This window comes from Pteropus vampyrus, unplaced genomic scaffold (assembly GCF_000151845.1).
Source record: "Pteropus vampyrus isolate Shadow unplaced genomic scaffold, Pvam_2.0 Scaffold7, whole genome shotgun sequence".
In the NCBI taxonomy this organism is placed as follows: Eukaryota; Metazoa; Chordata; class Mammalia; order Chiroptera; family Pteropodidae; genus Pteropus; species Pteropus vampyrus.
The window spans coordinates 3,893,476-3,901,189 of NW_011888788.1; the positions used below are offsets into that span (position 1 = coordinate 3,893,476).

General features: G+C 34.4%; 1 pseudogene; it reads left to right on the forward strand.

Moving 5' to 3' along the window:
* Positions 1 to 1,112: 1,112 nt before the first annotated feature.
* Positions 1,113 to 1,231, forward strand: LOC111747018 (annotated as a pseudogene).
* The last annotated feature ends 6,483 nt before the right edge of the window (positions 1,232 to 7,714 follow it).

The following is a 7,714-nucleotide window of genomic DNA, read 5'->3' on the forward strand; positions in this document are numbered from 1 at the left end:
TTTTTTTTCTAAGTCTCAAGAGTGGGCTTAAAATATTCAGTAAACTATGTTGTAGACAGATGTGCTGTCATCCAGGCTTCGTTGTTCCATTTATAGAGCACAGGCAGAGTAGACTCAACATAATTCTTAAGGGCACTAGGATTTTCACAATAGTAAATGAGCATTGGCTTCAACCTAAAGCCACCAGCTACATTAACACCTATCAAGACAGTCAGCCTGGCTTTTGAAGCTCTGAAGCCAGGCACTGTCTTCTCTTCTCTGGCTGTGAAAGTCCTACATGGTGTTTTCTTCCCAGATATAGCTGTTTCTAATTTCAAAATCTGTTGTTTAGTGTAGCCACCTTCATTAATTATCTTAGCTAGGTCTTCTGGATAACTTGCTGTAGCTTCTACATCAGCCCTTGCTGTTTCATCTTGTACTTTTACACTATGGAGATAGCTTTTTTTCCCTTAAACCTCATGAACTGACTTCTGCTAGCTTCAGACTTTTCTTCTGCAACTTCCTCACCTCTCTAAGCCTTCATAGAGTTGAAGAGAGTTAGGGCTTTGCTCTGTATCAGGCTTTGGCTTATGAGAATGTTGTGGCTGGTTTGATCTTCTATCCAGACCACTAAAACTTTCTCCGTATCAGCAACAAGGTTGTTTAATTTTCTTATCATTCATATGTCCAGTGGAGCAGCACTTTTAATTTCCTTCAAGAACTTTTCCTCTGCATTCGCTACTTAGCTGTTTGGCACAAGAGGCCTAGCTTTTGGTCTCTCTTGGCTTCCAACATGCCTTTCTCACTAGGCTTAATCATTTCTAGCTTTATTTAAGCTGAGACACCTGCAACTCTTCCTTTCACTTAAACATATAGAGGCCATTGTACAGTTATTAATTGGCATAATTTCAATATTGTTGTGTCTCAAGAAATAAGGAAGCTTGAGGAGAGGGAGAGAGATGAAGAAATGGCTGGTTGGTGGAACAGTCAGAACACATACAACATTTATCAATTAAGTATACCATCTTGTATGGATGTGGTTCTTGGTGCCCCAAACCAATTACAATAGTAACATCAAAAATCACTGATCACGGATCACTATAACAAATATAATGATAAGAAGAAAGTTTGAAGTCTACGGCCATGCCACCCTGAACAAACCCGATTCCGTCTGATCTCGGAAGCTAAGCAGGGTCAGGCCTGGTTAGTGCTTGGATGGAAGATCATCTAGGAAGACCAGGTGCTGTAGGTGTGAAAAATAAAAAATAAGAGATTGTAAGCTGACATGGTTCTTGCAATCTATGAGGTCAACCAAGGGTTGCCTTATCTAAAAAAATAAAGAAAAGAAAAGAAAAAGAAAAAGAGAAAAGTTTGAAATATTATGAGAATTACCAAAACATGAGAGACATGAATGAGCAAATCTGTTGGCAAAATCACCCTGATAGATTGACTTAATACAGTGTTGCCACCGACCTCTAGTTTGTAAAAAATGCAATATCTATAAACTTCAATAAAATGAGGTATGCTTGTATTATTAAGATGATTCTTTTAGCAAGAAGTCTTATTGTGGAAACTCAGAATCAAGAAGGATATTATTCTACTTTTCATAATTGCAAGCACTCCCAAGTGAATTCTTTTATTCCAGTACAAACTTTGGGCATCTTTGCCATACCTTTTCCTCATGTCATCATCCTCATTTACCAACAAGCTGCTGAACAGCATGGCACTATTGTCAGTTTCTGTTGATAGCTAGACCTGCTTGTGTCTGTACTCATAACAGGTAAACTGTGGAAACCGTATCCACTTTGCTTATCTGATCTTGTGCATTAGTGAGAATTCTAACCTTTCTCTCCATCGAATGTGTAAACCACTGCTGAAAGGAGTGAAATTACCCTTAGGCGTTATGAAATATCCAAGGGCATGGGGAAGATCTGTGTGCGTCTTGGACAGGATTAAACTCAAGGTTTGGCTCAAAGCCAGTGGTCGAACTGTTATTACTTTTTCTTTTATAGAATTCTTTATGTGAAGGTGGTGTTTTCCTTTAAGATAATCTTCGTGGCAAATGATAGAGAAGAGAAATCCTGCTCAAGGGAATTTAGACTATGAGAGATTCACAAGAGAGTATGTAGCCTTGCATATGGGTAATTATATAGGTTGTGCAGAGCGTAGGCAGATCATTTCATGAGAATATTGCCTTGTTTGTGAAGGCAGGAGCGGATGTTCACTGTGGTAACCTGGCAACGAATGAGATCAAGTGAGGGTAAAACATGGGCTAGTTATGGTGGCAGAAGGTGTTGTATTCTTAGCCACACTTGGAAGTTTTTCCAGGCTTTGTCACCTTCTTTGGAGGTGCCCCAAAGTCACTGCTAAAAGGATAGTTCTAGGTGGACATGTTCATATCAGATGACCTTTCTCCACTGGCTAACATGAATTGGACCAAAAAGGACCTATGATCCAAGCTGAGCCACTAATTGTTATAACCAGAGAATACCAATAAAATGTGTATTATCAGGCCAGTTACCACTGGGGGGGAACTAGAACTTAATCTTGCTGGGAAACTCTGGGAATTAGGGTAAAACATGTACCAAAGAGTTGCCCCAGCCAAGAAACAAAGAAGTTGGGGTATTTATATACCAGCTCTTGTAAGTCACTGGTCAAAGGCACTTTGTGGGGGCATCAATCGTCTGGTGCTTCGGTCACAGTGCTCTACAGTGGTAAGTTCCATGGTCTTGGAAGGCACATGACACCATCTAATATTCACTGCTTTTAGTTATTGTGTATCTTAGTTCAAATATGAGTGAGAATATGATTGACTCAGCTTGGATCACTAATTGGTATTCTCAGAGCCTAAGTCAAAAGTGAACTAAAGATGCAAATGAAAACCCTTATGCCATGTGGAAAATTTATATTGTATATCTTTCCAAGCCCTGTTTTTCAGTTTCTACAAGGGACGGGATTGTGCAGGTTTCTGAGTCGTGTGTTTTTATTTTTGTTGTAAATAGATGCTCATACTCTCAGCCTAATGAGAGGGGCACATTAAGAAGATGGAGATAGAAGATAGACTTGAGAAGGGCCAGCCATTGTTTAGCTAGCCTGACACTGGAGAAATTGTGAGTGCTAAGTGGAAATCATCAATTCTCTGAGTTCCCATGATTGTAAAGAAATAATTAGAGCCTATAGATTATGGCTTTTTCAAGATGAGTAGGGACACACTTGTCACAAGGGGATTCCCCTGAAACTAAACAGTACTTAAATTAAGTAAGAATCCAAAAACATTTGGGAAAGGAAAGAAAAAGGACGGGGATATGAAAACAGTAGAGAAAATTCAAAGATAGAGAACCTCCTTGGTAAAGTTCTCTAATAGAACGTTCCAAAACCCAGCTGATCAGGACAGATTTTTCTTTTCATCAACTCTTTTCCTTATGCTTTTGCTTTATCCATCCCCCCTCCCTAACACTCCCATCATATTGGAATTAAATTTTTTTTCAAAAATTTTCCAGGGACAACATTTTAAAGATTTTTTTTTAGAATGCACAAGTGAATTAAGAAACTTTTCAAAAGGAACTCAATTAAAGGGTCCTGGTAAATAGTCCTATTGGTCTGTTACCAGAGAAGGGAAGAGAGAAGAAAAGAAAAGAGAGAACAAGGGCACTTTTGGTATCTGACATAAGTTAACTAATGCCACAGCAAACCTTATAATGTTTTAAGAGGAAGAGGAGAAAATAATACTTTTTTTTTTAAGTTTTAATTTTGAAATAAGTATACAGTTGACCCTTGAAAAGCATGGGTTTGAATTGTACAAGTCCACTTATATATGGATTTTTTTTCAGTAAATACAGTACTATAAGTGTATTTTCTCATGATTATCTTAACATTTTTTATCTAGATAATTTTATTGTAAGAATACAATATATAATGTGTATAATGTATAAAATATGTGTTAATTGGCTGTTTATGTTATCAGTAAGGCTTCTGGTCAACAGTAGGCCATTAGTTGCTGAGTTTTTGGAAGTAAAAGTTTATGCACAGATTTTCAACTGTGCAGGGGGTCAGCGCCCCTGACCCCTTCATTGTTTAAGTGTCAATTACATAGTCACAGAAAGTTGCAAGAAAGTTGACAGGAAGGGTCCTGTGTACTCTTTATCCAGCCTTTCCCAGTGTTAACATCTTGCATATATAGTAAATATCAAAACCAGAAAACTGACATTTTACCAGTTACTCATTTGTGTGTGTGTTTGCATATAGTTCTATGCAGTTTTATCACTTGTGTAACTTCTTGTAACTACCACCACAATCAAGATACACAAGTCTCCCTTGTTCTACTCCCATACCAAACCCCTGGCAACCACTAATCTGTTCTTTATTTCTATAATTTTGTTATTTCAAGAATGGTATATAAATGGTACTATATAGTAGTTAAATTTTTTGTGATTGCTTGTTTTCACTCAGTTTAATTTCCTGAGATCCGTCCAAGTTGTCGATTGTATCAGTAATATGTGTTCCTTTTTTATTGCTAAAGAGTATTCAATGAGTGCACCACCATTTGTTTAACCATTCACCCATTGAAAGATAGCTAGGTGGTTTTCAGTTTTTAGCTGTTACCAATAAAGTTTCTGCATGAACATAATTTTTCATTTTTCTGGAGTAAATACCCAAGATTTCAATTGTTTGAGTGTATAGTAAGACCATTTTTAGTTTCATAAGAAACTGCCAAACCATTTTATATTCCCACGAGAGAATATAAGTGATAGATCAATTGATTAAAATAATTAAAAATAATTTCCCACATTTAGTGGTATTACTATTTTTTTATTTTAGCCATTCTAATAGGTATTTATTGATATTCTAGTTTTAATTTGCATTTATCTAATGGCTAATGATGTTGAACATTGTTTTTATGTGCATATTTGCTATCTATATATCTTTTTATATAAAATATCTGGTCATGTCTTCTGTGTATTTTCTAATTTGATTGTTTGGTTTTGAATATTTTACTTTTCAAAAGTATTTGTTATGATTTCACCGTTCTTTGTGTCCATTTCGCCCCTTTATTCTAAGTCCAACCACCTTGTTAAATGAGTATTTCTGTCCTCATTTTAAAAATAGAGAGACTGAGTCCCAGTTAACCTTTCTGATGTATCTAAGAATTGGGATACAATAAAAAGTTAAAAAGGAACTTGTGTTGCATATTAAATTCATTCGAATTCTAGTGTTTCACTAAGTGGGGAGGGTCTAGAATTAACTGGATGTGCCAAATTGAAAAGTAAATAACTAAGAATAGCAGTAAGGTTGATGAAAATGGCACTGCCTTTTGGCCTATCTCTTGTAAACACTTAATTGTAAAAAGAAATATTAGAAATATTTGTCATTCGATAGGGACATGTAATTCAATTTTAATTTTATTGATTGTTGTTATATTTGGATTAACTTCTATCAACTGATGTTACGTTTTCTCTTTACCATGAATATTTTTGTTATTTCTTGTTTTCTATCAGAATAACTGAGATTTTTTTCATTTATTTTTAATCAGTTTCTTCATTTTATTTTTTCTTTAGTTGGATGTTATATATTATTTTTAAAATTTTGCTACAATTACTCTTATATTTTAAACATGTTTCATACATATGACAAATCTAGAGTTAATCAATATCTCAAACTCCTTCAAAACAATACAAGGAACTAAAAATAATGCTGGTTAACTCATCTCCATCCTCCATGACTTTGTCGTTTAGTTTCTTCTTGATTTCAAGTGCTCTTGAGTTAGTAAGTATATAATTATGATTTTTTGCATTAATGTATGTTTACCAATTTATATCTTGCCTCTTACTTTTTTTAAAATAATTTTTAAAAAATTTTAATTATTTTCAAGAATACATACAGTACATTGGTTAGACATTTATGTAGTTTATAAAATGATCCCCCTAATTGCTCTTTCTTTCCTCTGGTTTTCCACCTACCCAATATATTAATGCTAACTACATTTCCTATGCTGTGCTCCCCATCCCTGTGACCATCTATCAACTACTAATTTGTACTTCTTTAACCTTTCACCCCATTTCCCAACCCCTCAATCCCCCCTCTCTGTCCATCACCAAATTGTCCACTATATTTGTAAGTCTGTTTTTGATTAGTTTCTTCTTTTTGTTCCTTAGATTCTGCATATAAGTGAAATCATATGGTTTCACTCTGACTTATTTCACTCAGGATAATAACTTCTAGGCCCATTCATGTTGTTGCAAATGGTAGGATTTCATTTTTTTTTAAATTGCTGAGTAATATTCCATTGTATATATGAACCATAACTACTTTATCCAATCATCTGTTGATGGGCATTTAGATTGCTTCCATATCTTGGTTATTGCAAATTATGCTGCCATGAATATAGGGGTGCATAGGCCTCTTACTTTTTATCTGAGTTCATCTTCCTTTTTATTTCTAGAATTTCCATTTAGTGCTTCTTAATGTATATGTGTTCTTTATTCACAGATTCTCTTTTTTAAAATGTATTTTCTATTTCTACTTTTTGCTCTTTAAACATTTTAAACACACTTATTTTGTAGGCTTTTAGATTGTTTTATAATTTCTCATTTTTAGGACGTTAATTGCCTTGTTTATTAATTTCAAAGACTCTTCCAAATAATGGTGAATTTCCTTTTACGATTTGTAATTTTTAATAGTGAGCTCATCTTCGAGAGAGACCATGAGATGTAGATGTGTTCTTATATCAGTCAGGGTCCCAGGAGCTTCTTAGTTTGGACCAATACCATGCATTGGGATTCTCTCAATTTGCCTGGAATATGAATTCAAATCTCACACTTACACATATCCTAGACGTGTGGTTCTAATATCCTTTTGAGACTTGATTTCCATCAAGAGCCCAAAATAGACCCAAACTTTTGTTATTATTTTTTCTAAGCCAGCAGACAGATTTTTTCTACTGTTCTCTCTGTTTAAAAGGATGATTAGTGAATGTTACTCATCATGGTGTGCTTTAGAGGACAGACATGGAAATAAGTGATAGACCATTTGATTAATACTTTGTATTTATATAACATTTATTTTAGTAAGCTGTCTGCTCTCCAAGGTCAGAGACAAAAATCTTAAATTCTTTGTGCAGAGATAATTAGTACCAATTGAGGACCTATTTTGTTTCAGATATTATTCTGGGCACATTAAGCATACTGATGTTCACCTTTTTATCATATACTCAAAATGGCTATTATTCTCTCCGTTTAACAGATAAAATTTTAAAACTCATAAGCATATATACTATGCCTGTGTTCACATATTTTGCTCACTTCTCACAGAAAAGGGACTGAGCAAGTAAATTAATAGAAATAATATATTATAGTATTTTAAGTAACAATCTCTCATACATTATTTTAGTTGGCATTATCAAACTAAATTTCTATAGCATAGGAATTCTGTAAAATGTTATATCAAAAAAATTGGATTCTGTTTTGAAAAAAGTGTGGGAAGGCTGAAACTCCTATTATTTGTTTGATCTTCTGAACTCTGATCCATCCTTTATAGATTTCAAATCTACTCCAGAATATTAAATGCACCAAACCAAAATTTTCTTCTTTTTTTTAAATGTATCATAACATTCTTGAAATTAGCACTCATTTTTGGAAGTGCTATGTTTTTCCCATTTTTTCCATTTTCAGAATTATCCTGTGATATTGAAGGAGCAAGCTGGTATTTGGTAGAAAGTTATAAAAATAAGGGTGAGAGA